This window comes from Uranotaenia lowii, chromosome 3, assembly GCF_029784155.1.
Source record: "Uranotaenia lowii strain MFRU-FL chromosome 3, ASM2978415v1, whole genome shotgun sequence".
In the NCBI taxonomy this organism is placed as follows: Eukaryota; Metazoa; Arthropoda; class Insecta; order Diptera; family Culicidae; genus Uranotaenia; species Uranotaenia lowii.
In genome coordinates, this window is record NC_073693.1 from 165,202,343 (window position 1) to 165,223,413 (window position 21,071).

General features: G+C 34.5%; 1 protein-coding gene across 1 annotated transcript in view; it reads left to right on the forward strand.

Moving 5' to 3' along the window:
- The window catches only part of LOC129758062 (transient receptor potential cation channel subfamily A member 1), a 118,800-nt gene that overhangs the window by 16,805 nt on the left and 80,924 nt on the right, over positions 1-21,071 (forward strand).

The window sequence follows — 21,071 nt, forward strand, 5'->3', positions numbered from 1 at the left end:
TGTTCGGCTGGCTGCTGTCTGGCTGGGATGCCAGGTGCTCTGATTTTTTGTAAATCACGAAGTTTTTCCAATCATCAAGATATTGCTTTGACAAAGATTTCGCCTTGATTTTTGCAAATATAATTCATAGAATCGAAACAAAATCTTCCGGCTGAGCTCCGGGCTAGTAAGCAAAGCTGGAAGAAGTTGGACCTATAAACGACGGTGCCAGCTTTGTCGGTAGTGGTTAGTAACATTAATTTTGCATTACTTATGACAAATTTATGCTTATCCAACACTTTTTTTCTTTCAAGAGCTATCTAGAAGCAGCAGAAAGTCATCGAATCGGATGATACCATGGCGAGGCGTTACATTCCATCGTCCGAGAAGCGGCTGGCCCTCCTGCAGGAACATCCGATCTTCATCGAGATGAAAAAGCTGCTTCAGGAAGACCCCCGTCTGTTGCCATCGCTGCTCCAGAAGATCCAATCGAGTAATCCGGATCTGATGGGTAGCATTTGGAAAAACCAGATGAAGTTTTTGGCACTTTTGAATGAAGGAACCGATGAGCTGAAATAGGAAAATATGCGCAACGTTAGGCGCCTGAGCAGCATGACGATAAGTCCGATTAGTGGGTTGGGGAATCAGTTCGATCCATTGCAGACTGTTGATTGTCCGGAATGGATTGAGCCCCTGAAGGATTCTGCAGGTGATGCTGTCCAATTGCTAGTCATCCTCAAGTGCAGCAAAGCTCCAGCTCAGCGCTGCTCGTGGGTGGTGGTGAAGGTAGATTAACTGAATATGTTAATATTAAAAAAAGGCTTAAGCAGTATTTACATGATGCAACAGTTATTTGAAAATAAAATTTCGAATCATAAAATCTTTTATCATTTAATCATGAAAATTATCAATAGCAGAATTTATAGCATTCCTTTAGCAGAACCGATTTACGTTTATTTTCATCCAACACCTTTCGATTAAAGGGAAACAAAATAGCTCTTTGGATAAGGTAAAAAGAATATATAAGGAGCAAGCAACATCCGGTTTAGGGTTTTAGTTGTTTGTTCCAGTTGTTGTTAAGATCCTTTCTATCATAACGGTCAATGAAAAGTTTTTCTTTTTCGGAACATACGGATAGACCGAACTGTATTGTAATTTAAAAAAAAAAGTGTTTAGAATACAAATTAATTCATTGAATATACTCATTGCATTGCTTTTTTCCGAAAACTCAATTTGAATATAATAAAATAAACTAAACCCCAGTACGGTTTTAAATCTTTTGATCTTTCGTTTACGATTGGCTTCTGCACATACAAACACTTTTTTGTCATCTGATTTTTCATCACTAACACCTGGCATCCCTGGACCCCTTTTTTCGTAAACACTACAGCCAGCTGTCAAAACTTTTTTCAATATGGCGGAATGGTGATTTGGCATATGAGATCACCATATCTAGAGCCATCATGGTCTCGCTAGGCACTCAGCAGTGATGCCATTTGAATCTATTGTTTTTCAATGTCAATTGGCATGCCTCAATTCAACACTTAATAATTTTTATGTCTAATAAGATACGAAGTTACGTTTTTCGACAAAGTTGTTCAGCGGAAAATTTCCTTTAGAAAATTTATAAATTTACACGATTCCACAGAAGAAACATAAATGATGTTGATGATTCAGTAAAAAATACTCAATTTTCCCATACGAATCAAAAAATTCAAATTTGCTCATGTAAACGTTACTTAAAAAACTGCAAAAAATCATGAATAAGTTTTGAACCAAAACGAAGCTTTGAAGACCCAAGGTTTTGATATATTAAAAAAAACCCAAAACGACTCTGTCTAATGCAATGCAATAATTCAACTTCATAATGAATTGACTTCTTTAAGTATTTTGACTGAGTGCTGAAAACTGATAAGCCAATTTTCATAAATTCCAGCTTTCAGGGACTAACCATTTTCATATTTTTGGATTTTATTTCACAGTTTGTAAATAAAATATCAATGTTTGTACTGTTACTATTCTTATTAAGATTTACTTGATTAAAACCATAAATAGAAGCATTGCCGAAAATTAATTGTAGCATTTCGTTCTCACCTACGACTGGAAGTAGAATTGCCTCATTTTCATCATCCAAAATATAATAGATAATTTTTTCATCTGGCTGTTCAGATAATGTATTTTCAATATTGAAAAGTCTAAATAATGTAACGTAGCATATTTAGGTCGGAAGTACACAGAAGTAGAAATGTGCACTTCGTTTGCCAATGATGCCTTTACGAAGACACAATCCATCACATTACACAAATATCAGCCCCTAAAACAGTTTCACTTCCCTCTTTCCAAAAATGCCAATTTGATTTTTTTCAAAATTAGCATATTGATACCACAGATTTTTGATATAAAATCGACACTACATTACATTATCAGATAGTTTGAATATCGATAGCTTAAAGTCATATAACAGGCACTGTGGCCACTTCTTTCGTAAGCATTCTAAAGCACTTGAATGGCAGCTTAAAGAACAGTTCAAAGCACGCAGCAGCTATTAATGCTACTGGAAAAGCGCGTCAATTTGTTGTTGTGTCGTATACCCAGTAAAGCAAAACTTCGCGAAAAATATTGCAACCGATCATTTTCTTCTTACTTACCTCGGTAAAACCGGCAAAACAAATCTGTCTCACGACGGAACCGAAATCTTTCAATGGCACGGTTTTCTGTGTCGTTTCGCGTATCTCCCGTTCGTGAGTTATCTTCATCCGGGGGAAAACATCGCTACCAGTAAAAAAAATCCGAACGCGAACTTTCCCGAGCAACCGCCTAGAGCCGACGCTATTTTGAATGTTTTTAACAGTTAGAGTTTGTGAATGATTTTCAAAGTAAGGGTGAAATTAACTTAGTTGGATTCCGAATACAGCCAAGGCCCGTGTGAATGCTACGTCAATGGTAGGGGCTTTCAAAATTCAGTGAAAGTCTTGTTATTTTGGTCACCTATTTAAAAATCGAATTAAAGTACAAAGAAATATTCTTCTTAAATTAGATTTATGTTTTCGACCGTGATACCTGTTTCCTTAGTATTTTGGTTATCTTACGGTTGGGATTCATCAAACCCTATCTATTGAAATGCCCGGGAATTCTATTGAGAAAAGCAACTAAAATGGTCGAAACGTCATGCGTTTCGCAAGCTAAGTCGTTGGTTGTGTTGAAAAAAATCATAAACGTCAAGATTATAGAAAAGACATACACTCCCGAATAGCAAAGACCATGGTATTAAAATAACTGAACAATGATTTTCAATTCAACAATCAACTTCATCGTAGTTTCTAGATATCTTTCAATCACATTTAATTATGAATTCACTATTATTTTTCAAATTAACGTGAAGTATAACGTAACTTAAAAATATTTCATATTTGCCGAAAATTCCGAACCACGGTATCGCTATAATTTTCTAGTGATTATTATTGTTACAGTGCACCGAAAGAATTCTTCACATGAACGGTACGTGAAAATGTACATGGATTTTTGCCACCATGAACATCACGTGAAACCTACGTGAATTTCAGGTAGAAAACAGAGCGTTCTGCTACATGCGATTCACTTAGTTTTAATTGAAATATAAACGTAGTTGGATTTTTTCGGATCTTACAAATAAAAAATGTGTTGATTTTGCAGGACATTTTATTTTTTTTCTTAGACACGATGCACTTTTTGTTTTCAATGGAGTCTTTATACACTTCACTTCACATACCTAACACATAATACTGCATCGAAGATGGCATTTGCTTGCCTCTATAGTGATTGCCTGGTCGTCCTAGCTGCCCCAATTCCGAATTCTGTTAAAATAACAAAAAATGTAAATAACGAATACACAACAAAATTTTAACTACTCACCAAAAATCAGCTTCTTCATCATCTGGAATTTCTCCTTCCGAAAGCACCAACTGTTTGATCCGCGCCATAATGAGTAGTGTATTCCCTCACATAGATTTTACGTGAATAAGTTATTCAGAGCTACGTGAACGTCACATAGAATGCACCAAATCTCTTTGTACTTGGTGGATCACTGGATTTTCACATAAATCGAATGTGTCTTCGTTTTGACGGCAAACAGCCATATTAATTTCACCTCAGGATCAAGTGAATTTGTATTAGCTTCGAAATGATTCACGTAAGTCGGACAAAAATTCACGTAGTGAGCGCCTACGTGAAAATCCAGGATAATTTAAAGTTTTTATTTCGGTTGAGTGTGTACTTCATGTTAAAATGTTAATTCTAAAAAAAAAAATAAAATAAAAAGACATACACCGTCTTAGCCGATTAGGCTTTACAGACTGAATAAATGACGTGGACAACTTAAGATTAACATTTAACACCCAGTACCGAGATGGGAATCGAACCCATGCCATCAGTTGGACCAGCGATTACCGTCTTACCACGCTAACCACTCGACCACCGAGACGTACAATTCTACACTGAAAATCGAAAATACCCAAACTTGAGAACTGCCACCCCCCAAACCTGAGTTCAATCTTGACAACTCAAGTTTGAGAAAAAATCACAGCTTGCAAATACGCCAAACTTGTCCTTCAAGCGGAGAACTGTTTTTTTGAGGGTTTTTTTTTTGTTGTAAGCGAATCTGATTCTATTACCTCATCGTGGCAGATTTAGGTTTTGGGGGTAAGTTCAAAGCGGAGAACTGTTTTTTTTTTTTGGGGGGGAAACTTTTATTCTCGCTTCATTCGCAGGAAGTCTAGCATATACGATGATGTAGTTGCCAGTTGCCTCTCTCAACAACTCTCCGATGGTCGAGCGGTTAGCATCCTGAGATGGTAATCGCAGTGCCATTGCAGGTATGGGCTTGATTCCTGTACCTGGCTGTATTTTTTTTATTTTTATTTTGATTTCCATTTTATTGCGGTATCAGATTTTGGGGAATGAGTTCTTCTTTAAGAGCTTAACTTTGAGCTATGCCACCAATAGCCAAACCTGTAGGGAGGGGGTTTCATTCGGGTTGGTGGGGAAAGTTCTCTAGTTTGGGTATTTTCGAGGTTCAGTGTAACGTAGTTTATCTTTTGCTATCCCTACGCGTTAATAATTAACCGTGTGAAAGCATTATTTCTGCACTCAGCCGAAATAGCAACTTTAAATTCACCTGGATTTTCACGTGCTCACATGCTCACTACGTGAATTTTTGACCGACTTACGTGAATCACTTCGAAGCTAATACAAATGCACTTGATTCGTACGTGAAATTCACATGGCTGTTCGCTGTCAAAACGAAGACACATTCGATTTACGTGAAAATCCAGTGATCCACCAAGTACAAAGGGATTTGGTGTATTCTTTGTGACGTTCACGTAGCTCTGGATTACCTATTCACGTAAAATCTATGTGAGGGAATACACTACTCAATATGGCGCGGATCAAACAGTTGGTGCTATCGGAAAGAGAAATTCTAGGTGATGAAGAAGCTGATTTTGATAAGTAGTTAAAATTTTGTTGTGTATTCAATATTTACATTTTTTGTTATTTTAACAGATTTCGGAATTGGGGCTACTAGGACGACCAGGCAACCACTATGGCGGCAACCCAAATGCCATCTTCGATGCGGTATTATGTGTTAGATATGTGAAGTGAAGTGTACAAAAAGTGTTTTTTATTTATTAGAACCAAAAACCCCAACTACGTTTATATTTCAATTAAATCTAAGTGAATCACTTGTAGCAGAACGCATCCCTTTTCACATTCGACCTACGTTATTTTCACATACAACTCATATGAAAATTACGTGAATTTTGCTTGCTGCGCCAGCTCTGTTTGCTACCTGAAATTCACGTAGGTTCACGTGATTTTCATGGTGGCAAAAATCCATGTACATTTTCACGTAGCGTTCATGTGAAGAATTCTTTCGGTGTGCGGAAGATTTCCTAGTGAGCGGTTTTTATTAAGCAGAAGTAATTTATGCGGACAAATTCGTAAATTTTTTGTAGAAATTTACCCAGCATAGATAAAATCGTATTAGAAATTATAGCTCAAATCGTTAACAATGTTAATGCGAATCGCAATTCCTACCAAATAAATAAACGGTCGTGAAAATGGTTGCTTAAAGTCGGTATAAATAAGTCGGATATGATAAAAAGTTCGCCATGTTTGCAAGTTTGTTCTCCCGTGCGGGATTCGAGTGAGAAAATAACCTTGTTCTCTCTGCGATGAGCAGTGCAACCTGATTGCTTATAATCAGGTGGTTCATTCTGAAAAATTGCCCATTTGTCAGCAAATATTGTAGCTGGCAACGGTTTGCATGCATTGAGAGCTAAACTTGCGCTCTCTTGTATACTTTCAGGATGTACGAACAAGATGTTGAATATCGTCCAATCGTTTAGCCAGAAGTTAAAAATATGTATGTATATTAGACCACTGCAAACTTCGTATGGAAATTTCAAATTCTTAAATTTATACAACTCCCATAACTTTTTTTGGTTGTTTTTGCTGCCAGAAATGCCAGAAATAAAATTTTTTGAACCGATACATTCAGTCCTGAATTAGCGCAACGAGCTTTAATTTTGTATAGGAAAGCAAAATTTTCCATTCAAAAACCGCCAGAGATGTATTGAAAGTTCCAAAAACTTCAACTTACGATGGAAAATATTGCTTGATTCTTGCAGTACAATTCAGGTGAACAAAGCAGAAACATAACTTGTACCCCAGAAAAGTTATTCGATGGTATAAATTGTTTTTTTTTTTTTTGAAAATTATTATTTTTAATTTTTACATTTTTGACTGACTTGACTGTTTTGCATTGTCAGAGAATTCATTGATTTAAATTACCTTTGCAAGAACCTTTCATGCAATTATTAGCAGCCCTAGCAAGCAAAGTCTGCCATTTTAGAATACTTTTCAATAGATTCAAACTTTTAATTTTGAAATGATTTTAAATTTTTTCATGGAATTCTTAGCTGCTTGTCAGGTTAACAAAAAATGAAGCTTAAGAATAGTCGAAACCAAAAGTCAAAGACCGATTTCGTTTCAAGCTTATTTAAATTTTCTGCATGATTTAATGTGCAAAAAATTTCTTCTTCCATACAAATTTCCATACAAAATTGAAACGCGTTGCGCTAACTCAGGAATCAACCAAATCATCTCAAATTTTACACTGATGCTTGGTGACCCAAAAGGCATCGAAAAAACATATGGGAGCAAAAAGTCATTTTTTGCAGCGGTCTTATGTATATTGCCTCCACTTTGGTAGGTAAAAGCCATTTTTTCGAGTTTCAGGCGATGATTTTATAATGTACATTAAACGTATGATAAAGTTTGTTGAGAAATAAACCAACAAATATATTTGCTGAGTAGCAGCATTCTTCCATTGACCGTATTGAAGTTAACAGGTTTCTGCCCTTGGACATAAGACTACAAGACTGCTCTTTCTTACAAAAGCACTTAACATTCAATTTCATGAACAATTAATGAAAATAATTATTATTTTAACACGAGATGAAATTTTTTGACGTCTCACCAATTCAACGCCTGCCTCACTTGTTGATGCTAAATAAATAATAAATTGAAAGAAAACACCATGTTGCAGTATGTTTGAGAGTAAAATGTTTCTTTTTAATCACACCCATAAACATTTTTGTAGGTATATTTCTCAGCAACTTTGTTATGCGTCTTATATCCTACGTTACAGAATGATCGTATAAAACTCGAAAATCAGCATCATACTGAAAGAATGCATGAGAGCACAAGGAGCACAAGCACAAAGGACGAATAACCAAGTTGGTTAAAATCCTATATAAATAAACAAAACAGAAAATATAAATAATTATCTAACACCCATTACTTTGAAAAGCAAAATCCATTAAAATGAGTGAAAGAGCAGCTAAAAATCGTTAGCTACACATGACCAAAGGAATTTAGAAGTCCGTCGTAGTCCAAGTCATTATTCTCATTTCAAACAAAAATAAAGTTGTATGATAAAAAATTTGCTCAGCAGAAAACTTTTTTTAAATTATTCTATCCAATTCGACATAATGGCTTGTTCTGTTAGCATTCGAATACTGGCAAAAAAAATTAAACGATAACCTTGTGAAATATTTTTTTTTATTGAATATTTATTGACGAAAATAACAAAGCCTGGGTGAATGATTTTAGATTTCTTTCATCAAAATAAATCAACCAGCATTGAAGTTACCGACAAAAAATATTAGTTCTCGATAAAAACAAAAGATATCTAAAGTTCTGTGATTCGACCAAAAGGTCTTTTCGATTTTCCGTGATGCTTTTACAGAAATTTGAAAGAATTTTTTTTATAACAAACATTATACCAAATTTAGTTATTTCACTCATAATTCGCATTCCACATTACCAATGTCATATTATAGCTTTAGAAATCCTGTCCCAATGATATATATATCAGATAAAAAAATATAAAAATCTGGATTCGTCCAACGTTAAGAAAACGATGATTTCTTTAAATAAAGGTATATTTTTCACACTCTTAGTTATCCCTGGGGTAAGCTGCAGAAGATTTTAAAATCGAAGCGAAGACGAATAGTACCATCGGTTTTAACAAGAAAGTTGTAAGAACGAAACGGCAAAAAAAACTATAAAAAAATTTGGAGAATTTAAAAATGACAAAGATTTAGTGGAGTGCCTTTTCAATATAGGATATTTAAAAAATCGTGATGAATTTCTGTTTTTGATCACGTCAACTCATTTTATCTTTCCTTTTTAGATTTGGTAATGCCAAAAATATGAATTTATAGCAAATGACGTGAAGCTCTGCTAGTTATTAAAAAAAGGGTTATCTTAACACATTAAGGATCAGAAAGAAAAGAAATCTGAGCCCGAGAACACCAAAATTTGGTATCTTCAACTTCAGAAATAACTGGATCAAATTCTTCAAATTTAGTATCTTTGAGTTATCGAAATCACTGTTCACAATTATGTAGAATAAAGTTTCTTTGTAAAATAAATCACGTTTGAGTTATGTTTCCTAGTGAAGTGCACTCGCGTCAAGCGAAAAAAACGAGATATCTCGAATTTGGTCCGCAATATGCGGCCCGCCAACGAGATTTAAAATTTAAATTGGCCCGTTCGTTCAAAAGGTTGCTCACCCCTGATTTAGACTATGAAATCTCTTAAAAGCGGTTTAAACGGATGTAGCCAAAATCGAATATTGCCAAAATCGAATGGGTTCTGTAGTACTTTACCCTACATCATTGACTGCTTCTTGCTGCAAAAATTGGATAAAATTGAGAAAGATTTTTTTTACTATCGATAGAAGTTGATTTGCTAAACTTCAGGTCATTCATCAAATATAGTAAATTTTTAGATAACTGCACCGCTGCACTTATGTTCCAAACAGTGTTATTTCTCTGCCAATGATTTTTTTAGAGTCCACAGTGTGCGAAACGAAAGTTCTAAATGATGAATGTTGCTAAATAGAACATTCTATCTTTTCTTGTGGTACTTCTTTATTAATAATGTTTGGTTTTTCATATTCGTTGTTTTTCACTTGTAATGCAAGGTTTTCCTAAAAACCCTTTTTTAATTCAATTTTGTTTTGTTGATGATCATGCTTAAACAATCTTTCGAAAAAAAAATGGGCTAATACCAAGATATTTTCTTACTGACTAAGACCTATTTTCCCAATTTAAGTTGTGTAATTTCTCGAAAATTTAGCTCGATTTTTTTCTGTTTGGGAATTCCCGGGATTTTTCCATCGTTTCCCGGGATTCGGGAACGCCCGAGAAATCCCGGGACGGACACTCGACAAGTATGATTTCTGAAAAAAAAATCCCCCTTTTTCCCTCAATTATAGTTCAATTATGGCTCAAGAATTCATAATTCATGACACATTTTTAAAACACTATACAATATCTAAATGCAGATCCCAGGGCCAAGAGTTATTAGTGTAGTAAAACATCAAACGAGAAGATTTTAAGAAACAAAAACCATTAAATGTAAGCCTCAAAACTCTAGGTGACACAGTTTAGGAAACCTAATTCTGAAAATCATCGTTGGTGCGTGAAATTTCAAAATTTTTAATCTCAATTGCAAATTTTAATTCAACGTTTTGAAAAGCAATAACTGAACGATGATCAGATATTATTTTTGAGTTTTTTTTTATTTCAATTGAAACTGAAAATAATCTCAATGAAGAGGGGGGAAGGGTTAACACCCAAACACCTCTCCCTATTGAAATCAGAATTCATATGAAGAAATGTTTTATTCAATCTCAACTATCTAATCGGGAAAATTTTTCATACCACATTCTGCATCATTAATTATTTTATCAATTTGGTCGGAGAAAATTGATGTTTTAAGTCATTGCACAAGTAATAACACTCAACTCCTGCGGATATCTTAGAAAACCCCCAAATTTATGCAATGGTTTTAAATGAGTTTCTCTGTTTAAAAAAACCAATTTATTTATTTGGAAGCTTTCTGGTTCACAGACTGAAGATATCGAAAATTATCAAATGGTAGAGCCGTTCTAGCGCCAGGACGCCGAAATCAAAGCCAGCAGCAACAGCCCCGATTGATGGGCTATAAAAATAAGCGATCCTTGCGGAATGAACTCCAGTTCGTTTGAGAACGCGGCGCGAGAAACAAATCCTTCCGAAGGATGTAGCAAAGTGTAGTGAAAACGGATAGATTGCTTTCCCTCTACCTTCTGGATACCTATTGCTGCTACTGTTTTCCCTCCTGCCCTCCTTCTTCACCTGCTAAGCTAAGCTAAGCTCTTTTTGAAGCCGTAAGGGAAATTTTAGTGATTTGTAAAAGTTCGAAGAAATCAAAGGGTTTTTCTACCTGTGACTGTGGATTTATCTGTGAGCAAGTTGGGCAGTAAGGAATACTTATCGTTTGACGGGGTTTTAATGATGTGGTAATAGTGAAACTCGAAAGTGATTAACCGCTAAGGTAGATCACGCTACCAAGTTCAAATGTGCTCAAAGAACGGGAGAATCGTTTGGTTGTTAAAAGCGACAAAGCCTATGCGTGTGATTGCAATTTCATGATGCTAATGATGGTTGATTTCCTGGAAAAGAAACTTAAAGTCAAGGCTTTAAAATTTTCGTGAGGTCTTAACGAATAAATTAGTAAATGCGAAGAACAAATGATGTAAACAGTGATTATTGAGCAGTAAAGTGAAACCTCAGACGCATAAAACCTTGCATTGTGGATTGGAGCGCCAAATATTGAAATTTTCAAATCGAAATATTAAACAGAAGAGAAAACCAAAAAACTGAAAATAAATTTAAATTAAAATCTTCCCTTTATTTTGAATCTCAATGGTTGTTAATCTAAATTATGGTCCTGATAACTGATCCCTCCTCAAGTTTTTCGAAATTTTAACTCCAATTTTCAATAATTTAAATAGAGATGATTTTTTTTTACTTCAATGCTTAAGAATGCACATATTTTAGTTCTGAAACTTACCTGTAATTTTTAATAAAATTTTTATACTAATGTGATCAGGGCCGTAGGAAGAACTGACTCATGGGGGAGGGTTTAGGTAACTAGTTTTTTTCTATAGTACTTTTCAATGAATAAAAAAACTTTAAAGCAATTTATTTTCGGCAGTACTTGCATGATTATTCGATTTTTAGTTCTTTAACAGAAAAAGTTTCTCGTATTAAATCGTGACTTTAGAAAATATGTGTTTAAATTTTTAAATCGGTGATGTTCAAGGATTCATTATAGTTTTGAGTAACAAAATAGAGAACTCTCTTTCATCGATGGTTAAAGTCTTTGAATTTTCTCAGGAGTCTTGCAGATTTAGCCTACTTGATTTGAGCATACAACAAGTTCTTTAAGAAAGCCTTCAATTTTTTAAAAAAAAAAAAGAAGATTCGTATATCAAAAAAACCTATTATTCTAAACTAAGCTTGACAGATTGCCCAGTTGTATCTGGATTTGCCCTGATATTTAATACAAAATTTAAGGAAAAGTCCGCTCCGGTCCGGTTGCCTGGATTTCATTGAAAAATCCGGATTTCGCCCGGATTTATTCACTTTATTTGCCAAATTAAAAAAAAATGTGTTGTAATTTCTTTTTATCTATGCTTCCAAAACGAAATTTTTTGAATACATTTCATAAAAATAACCATGAAAGGTTTTTTGGAAGCCTAAAATACGATAAAAATCTGCAAATAAGTTTTGACGGAAATTTTTTTATTTCAATTTTTTTTATTGAGTAATTCCTGAGTTTTGACCAAATTTGCCCGGATATTGCCCGGATTTCAGATAACATAGCATGAATTTGTCCGGTCGGATGCGTGCTGAAAAAAAAATTGGCATCCTTATTCTAAACACTTGAGCAAATTTAAAAAATTTCACCATCGATAAAAATAAATCAAATTTCTTAAATTTAAAGTAAGCGATTCAATTTTTTTTTAATCTGATTCTTCTAACTAACTTGATCCTAATTTAAGACTTCAGTTTAAAATTTGACTTTTGAAAAACTGAACTATTGATAATGTTAAACAAAATACCATGAAATTATACCAATTTCTGCAGATTTTTTAGATGAAGATCAGGTACATGTTACTCTATCAGCAAATATGATTAATTAAAAATCAATTCCATAATTCAATCTAGAGAATAATTTTCGAAAAATAAAAATCAGTTTTTTTCCTAAAACACAGCTTAAAAATTAACTCAATTTCTATTGATATTTGGGACTTCAAATTAAACGTGTGTACAAACTAATTGTGTTTGAAAAATTAAAAATTTTGACCTGCATAAACAAGCAAATTTATAAGTTTGGGATATCTTCAATATCTCAACGAAATAATTATTCGATATTATTATCGTGATTGGAGAACTCAATTCCGAGCTTTATCTGAATCAAAATTTAAAGTCTGCATTCTTAATATTTATTCTGATCCTGATTTGAAATTTTAATTTTGAATCTGTTTCCGAATTTCAATATGATTTATGAAATACTCAGAAGCTAAGATTTCCGTACCTTAATTCCAGATCAGAATTTGGAAAATGAAGCAACAAGTTGTTCAGAGCCTATCTTAAGCCTATTTAAATTCTAAAGTTCAGGGTTTCGATCTAAGTTTATAATAGAAATTATTAGTTTTTTATCCATATTGTGAACCTGATTTAAAATATGAAAATAGAAATACAAGTTTCGTTTTAGTAATATGAAACCTGAACCTCTGAAATGAGTTTAATCTCGTTTAAAATTTTATATCAAGATGGAATTTCTAGGAACAAGTGAGAAAATTTTGAAAAACTGTAGCACAACTCTAAACTTGGGAATTGTTATAGAGGTTTTATTATTAGTTTTGAGTCTTGAGTCTAGATAGATCCTGGGAAACGTTTAAATATCCCGGGAATTCTCGAAGCTAATAATAGTGCTAAATTAGTACAAATTTACACGATCTAAATTGAAAACAAAAAAATCAGATTGAGCAAGGAATTGATAGGCTTAGACTTTAATTTTTTTTTCTTGAAACTGGTTAATACATTGATATGATAAAAAAACATGTTTTCCGTTAGAAAACTTAGTGTAAAAGTGAAAAATGACAAAAAATATATGAAACCAAACAGTTCCAATAAAGAAACGCTACGCAACGAATCTGAATGTTCTATTTTGCTCATCATTTAGAACTTCCATTTAGCAAACTTTGACAGTAGTTAAAACATCGGCGAAGAAATTACATTTTTTGAAGCAAAAGGATAGTTATCTGAAAATTTACGAGACCTAATGAATGAGGTCTAGCTAACCAATTTCAATCGAGTGTGAAAAATCTTTCACAATTTTTTAAATTTTTTGCAGCAGGAATTAGATTTTTTTTTTTTGTTAAAATACTTAGTTTTTGGGTGTTGGGATTCATAATTGCTTAATGAATTTTTAAGGCATACCATATTAAGTTATGGTATGTAATAGAGTTTTAAAATTTTAATTTTCAATTTCTTCCGAGATCACGAGAAACCCCGGGAGAGGCCTCGTCAGACTTCCCGATTTCCGGAACTTGAAAATGGCCTGGAAATAAACACTCTAAATACCTTGCTTGCTTTTCTTTTGCACATTCTCATGGTTAATATTCAAGCATAATTTTAATTGCCATCAAATTTAAATCTATGACTAAACCGATGCTCAAAAAGCATCTTTTAGAAATTGGTACTGGATTTAGCATATCTGTGACTGTGATATTTTTCGTTGTACCTATCATACTTTAGTAATAACGATTCTGGGATGAAAATAAGCTTAAAAATATTTTTTTAAGATCAAGTAGAATCTGAAATAAGAAATTTACAATCATCTCTGATAAAGAAAATCCAATACCAAATACCTACCAAATTTCCAATATACACATTCCACGTGCTTATATATGTACGCAAGATTGCCTAAAATTTATGACAAAAAAAAAATCTCGATTTCTATGATTTGAACCTAAAATTCTGTGACGGTTTTCTGTGACGCTATTTCTATGAAGTTTATTGGGAAATCATGGGAAACATCAACAAATTGGAAACTGCTTTCAATTTTGATAGAAAAAAATCAATTTACATTACCTCGTTTCCATATGAATTAAAGGGTGATATGGTCAAAATTTGGTCAATATCAACTTGACGTATTTCTTCCTCATTTTGAAGGTGTGTGTGTGTAGAATTTTGCTCCTATTTTGATTTTGGAATTCACTCTTCAGTTGTCAAAATGCCGTCCAAGGGAGAAAAGCAGCGTATCAAAATTTTGCTCGCGCATCGCGAAAATCCGAGCTACTCGCACGCAAAGCTGGCAAAATCGCTAAAAGTTGCCAAATCAACCGTTACAAATGTAATTAAAGTGTTTGGGGAACGTTTGTCGACAGCCAGGAAGTCTGGATCGGGGGGAAATCGAAAACCGGAAGCCGCTGAGACGACAGAGTTGCCGGTAATTTCAAGCGAAACCCTAACCTCTCTCTCCGAGATGCCGCAAATAAATAAGCTGAGTGTATCGTCTACAATCGTGCATCGATCCAAAAAAAAATACGACGGCCAAAGCGCGAGCCCGGAGGCTGTATACGACGATTTTGACGTAGTGTGACTTCGTGGTAATGGACGACGAAACCTACATCAAAGCCGACTACAAGCAGCTTCCGGAACAGGAGTTTTATACAGCAAAAGGAAGGGGAAAGGTAGCAGATATTTTCAAGCACATGAAACTGTTAAAGTTCGCGAAGAAATATCTGGTTTGGCAAGCCATCTGTACCTGTGGCTTGAAAAGCAGCATTTTCATAGCTTCCGGGACTGTCAACCAAGAAATTTACGCGAAAGAGTGTTTGAATAAACGTCTGCTGCCTTTCCTGAAGAAACACGGTTGTTCCGTACTGTTTTGGCCGGATTTGGCATATTGCCATTACGGTAAAAAGGCCATGGAGTGGTACGTCGCCAACAACGTGCAGGGGGTTCCCAAGGACAAGAACCCTCCCAACACGCCAGAGCTCCGCCCAATTGAGAAATACTGGGCTATTGTCAAGCGAAACCTAAAGAAGACCAAAAAAACTGCTAAGGACGAGCAGCAGTTCAAGGCAAACTGGTTTTCTGCGGCGAAGAAGGAGGACAAGGTGGCTGTACAAAATCTGATGGCAGAGGTTAAGCGTAAGGCCCGGCAATTCGGATTTGGAAAAGCGGAAGCCTAACTGAATATTTTTCCTGAATTTTATACTAATTAAACTTGAAAAAAAAAATTTAATTTGATTTTTTAAATAAACGAGTTCACCGGTTAACACGCGTTTTCCCTTGACCAAATTTTGACCTATCACCCTTTAGAGTCAGAAATAAAAAGCCGAAAGGGCGTTAAAAATTTATAATTTTGGAAATCTGTACAAGATTTAGATGATCGGTGAATTCTGTGAAAATTTTAAAAAATGTGTCACAGATTCTGTTACGAAGTTTTGCTCAAAATTCTGTGATAATATCGATTTTTTCAGTGATTTCGGCAACCTTGCTTATACCGCTCAGAAGTGATTTTTATCCGTTCTCAATCCAAAAACTAATCTCATAATCGTCAATAATTTCAGATTTTTTTTCCTTTTTTCTCAGGGATTTTAAATTTCAGAAATTCAAATAACAAGAAATCACAAGGATAAAAACCTTTTTTTGAAAATGAAGAGACGATTCTGACACACTAAATTTTAAAGAAATCGGTTGAAATCCAGCTGACAACAAATTCAAGTGAACAAAATTTGGTTTTTTGAAAAAACTTTCTAAGGGAAATATGCTCTGAAAGCTGTTTTGAATCTTGATGGTCGGATTTTTACAAATACAACATTTTTACATTTTTTTTTCCATGAATCATAATTTAAAAAAAATAAAGTTACTGGAAAAAATGAAAATTTTTTTCAAATATTTAAATATAAGTAGATTATGAGAAACAGAAGTAATTTTAATGCACGATTCCTCAGTATGTTTTTATAACTATAAGTGCTAGTCAAAATAAGGAAAAAGATACTGAAAAACTAAGATTTAACAAGTCGGAATAACATAAATTATGTTACATAATATCACTTTTAAAAGTGTACACAAAATTTGAAAACTATAAAGTATGGTTCAGAACAGCTTGAAATTTCGTGACGTGAAATCAGTTCACAACCCTGTTGTGTTTAAACTGAGTGAATTCACGTCACAACTTTAAATCTGTTCAATCAGAAAGCTACGTATATCAAGTTGTGGCTAACTAAGGAGTGTATTCGAAAAAAACAGCAACACTTTGCACCTTTTGAGTTCATGAATGGAAGTTGATAAAATTTTCTGCAAAGTTACCTAGCAATGTAAAATGTATACGTCACGTGTACAAAATTTGGTAACAATATGTCAAGTAGCTTTCGAAATAGAATCCAATTCTGAAGCTCATGTACAATTTTTTTTTTTGGGCGGAATCGTGAAAAATCCAGGAAAGTGGCAGACTCAAAAACAGCTGGAAAACAACTATTTAATCAAAGTTCATATTGTAAATCGTTTAAGGAGTCAATCATACTCATGACAATGAAAATTTAATTAGTTTGCTATTTTGCTATTATTTTTATCATTCTACAGTAAATTGGTTGACTTCTAGAATGACAACAGTTTAGAAAAGCCCGCAAAACTAAATTCACGTCATGGTGGAATGTGTCAACAGTCATTGGTTAAATCTGTCATCAGTGATGGTAAATTTCGCCCGTCACGCTTGACCCGACTAGTTTTGTTTCATCAAACGAATGGCACTGTTCTCAATTGACGGAGCCTCACTACTCGCATGACGGATAAAGCACAACAACAATCAACATTTCTCCATCATCGACTGGCGAAGCTCTTACACATGGTCAAAATTTCTCCTGAGAGTGACTGGCAAATCTCTTCACACTTCGACCGGCTGCTGACGGCAGGTACAACTAATTGAACGACTTGCTGGCAGAGAGCAACAATAGCAATAAAAAACTGAAAACGGGCTTGCTGGCAGGAGCAACAATAATAATAAATGCTTTTCTTGTTCCTCTTCGGTCGTCTTCGGCTTGCTGGTAGGAGCAACAATAATAATAAATGCGTTTCTTTTTCGTCATCGGTCGCTTGAATGCGATTGCTTGACTAGGTTATTATTTTAGCTTCAAATGAATGGGGAATGAATGACTGGCAAACGAAGTGACTGGTCGTTAAGGAACAGTCAATTGAGTTTGACGGACCAAGAGGCTTCACAGTCACAGCTTCACGCCTCATGACGATGACTTTTGCCAAGCATATCTGTCATTATTAAATCTGCTTCTGAATTCACACCCAAATGATAAATCAGATTTTATATTCCATTCTTAAATCTGAATCCCAATGTTGTATGTATGACTGTATGTTTGTAATTCCAAATTTGAAATTAAAATCAGTATTTTAATTTTTATTTCAATTTTGTATCCTAATTGTAAGATCACAAGCAATTCCATCAACACCTAGGACGAGAAACTAACTAAAAGTTGAGTTAAAACGTAAATGAGAAATCAGGATCAGATTTTAAAAAAAATCAGAGTGGATAATTTTCCTTATTGAGCAGAGCGACGGCCGAATAAACAGACGAATTCCAGATAATTTTAACTTCATCATTCGTTGGTATAGCAAGCAAGGTTGCCGAAATCGCAGAAAATCATATAATTTCACAGAATTTTGAGCAAATTTTCATCACAGAATCTGTGTCATAGATCACAGAATTTTGCAAATATTCACAGATTTGTACATCTTTCTAAAATTCTTTTTTTTTTTGACAATATAAATTTTGGATTTTTAAATTTGTTTTGAAAAAAAAGTAGAAATTTAAAAAAATCCATTTTTTCATGACTTTTGCATAAATTAATGCTATTTCCATAACAGAAAACCATTTCAGAATTTCTGGGTTAAATCACAGAAAGCCGAATTTTTTTTTTCGCAGAAACACAGAATTTTTTTCGGTTCGGAGTTCTTGATATCGAGTCCATTTTCAAGAACGATGAAATGGGTTTTGAACTTTATCACAAAGCACAATTCAAAGATAAACAGTCATTTACAGAAGTAAGAGACTCCAGTGTTGAAGCTGCATAAAATGTCCCCCATAAAATCAACATCTTTCATCGATTTCAAGCCCTGCGGGGATTGTGTGTTTGTGTGAACTTGTTGCTTCCATCTCATGACACTTGGTGCAAAAGTCGCATCGAAAGAATACAGATCGAGTGATTAAATCAATGGGCGCCACAGTCTGCTGTGCGTCACTGGCCACTGCATATCAAATTGTCCTGGTGTCTTTAATTTGTCTCGTCCAATGTTTGAAACTAAAGTTGAGCTTCAAAACGCTAAACGACGTAATAAATCGAAATTAAAAATAAGAACAAAAAATTGGTTACTGTACTGATTCTACATTCAGTAAAAAAAAAAGTTAAATTGAAAATTAAAAAAAAATTGATTAAAACTTTTGAAAAATCCAAAATTAGGGCTTCAAACTTCAAATCAAATTTCTGAAATACAAACAACGAATGAAAAACTGAAGAAAAGTGTCAACGTTTAAATTTTGAAGAACAAAATTTCTTCAAAAAAAACGATTGTATCCCATTTACCCGAAAACCATTGACCAGAATTAATTTTTCCCAGAATGACAAATACCCGAAATCAAACCCCAGAGTAAACCATTTCCCAGAAAAAAATTCCCCAGAATGCACCATTTACCAGAAATTTTTTTCCCAGAATGGACCATTTCCCAGAATTTTTTTCCCCAGAATGGAACACTTACCAGAATGGCACAAATCCCAGATTTTTTCCCCTAGTATTTTCATTTGTTTTTTTTTTCTAATGAATTCTTGAATATTTCATATGATTCGAAATTATTTTTTTCAAAAAGATTTTTTAAATGAAACTACGACTTTGAAATTCCAACTAAATTTATTTTAGAACCAATATTGTGCTTTGTTTATGGTTTGAGTACTTTAATTGATTCAATGCTTACCATGTTCCTTTAAAAAGCCGTTTTGGTATCCGACTCCTCACGCTGCGCGTTCGAACTTGAAAGACGTTTTGTCCTTCACGCTGTCGCGTGGCGGACGGGGCTAAGGGATCACCCCTAGCTTTCACGCAGACCTAGGAAGCCCCGACAGACCTAGACCAATGTCTAAGGGCCGCCGCTTCCGACGGCGGCCTCCTCGGATTTGGGAGCTTCGGCGGCTTTGTGCCGCCTCAGCCCCTTCATCCTCGTTGGTTGCGGCATTGCCGCAAAAGAATAAAGTTATGAAACCCCATTTTTTTTGTAACAATTCCTTTTTTTTTAATAATTTCTAGTAAGGATAAATGTTTTCAATTTTCTGGGAAATGGTCCTTCTGGCGAAAAAATTTCTGGTACATGGTTCATTCTGGTGAAAAAATGTCTGTGAAATGGTACATTCTGGCGAAAATTTTTCTGGGGAATGGTTCGTCTGGGGAAAAAAATTCTGGGGAATGGTTCTTTCTGGCGATTGGAATTTTGGGGATTTTTCATTCTGGGCAATGGTTTTCGGGTAAATGGAGTACAACCAAAAAAACTATTGAAATTCGAATTATAAAGTTGTTAAACTCCCTGGAACAATAAGGCATAAGTATCGGGTTGTTTTATATTATTTACTGCAGTGCTTCTGGTTATCATACCGAGAAACAGATGACAGCGTTTCGATCTGTCGTAAGATTTGTTTATCTAATGGTGAAATTTTTGGTAAGGATTGGTACACGCGTTAAAAAGATATACAAGATGGACTGCGAGAGAGGAAAAATAATTCTGCACAATCACGTTGCAAATCCTATATGTTCAGGAGGAATGATCGCCAATCTTCCAAACTCCAAAGATCAACAAATTCCGGGGCAAAAAGAAGAATGTTCCAGATTGCTTCACTTTGTTTTCGCGGAAGAATGACCTTAACGGGTTAACTCCTCTCAAAACGAAAAAAAAATGATTTTTTTCGCGACTATATTTGTTCGCATGTTGATGATTTGACAAACCAAGTTTTATATGTACAAATTTGACAATTTGATTCATATTTTCATGGCATGCTCGGCGAGATGAACTTTTTTTTTAAGAGAATTTTTTACAGATATGAAAGAAAGGTTGATAAAACAGGCATTAGTGCGGCAATAGAAGAAAGCTTGATAGGTGTTGAAATTTTGGGCTAGAGAGCATGTTGATAAAAAGCTACCATGAATTGTAACGCCTTTGCTCTACACACTAGCGACCTATGCATGAAAAACTGAGAAACAGAATTCCCATGTATAGACAGGGCGAGTATGAAACGTTACGCGATTACTCTATAAAACGTGTGACCAACACGACCAACATCTATTTGCTAAGTGTTAGTGAATCTTGTTTTTAAGCATTTTTGATCAGATTGAAGCTTTATTGCCTTGGGATCATTGGAGATAATAGCTTAAATCTAAGAAAAAACTTAAATCAGAGAAATGTTCTTCTTACGGCTTCTATAACGTTGCATCCGGCTGCACTGTCAAGCTTTTTTCGTCAACCGTAACGTAGACTAGTTTGATACATGTACATTTCCTTAAGAATAGGTTTAAGCAGTGTCTGCTATACGCTCCGAAACGATATCGTTTACAAATGAAACCATTGCATATTCGCGGCGTTCTTTT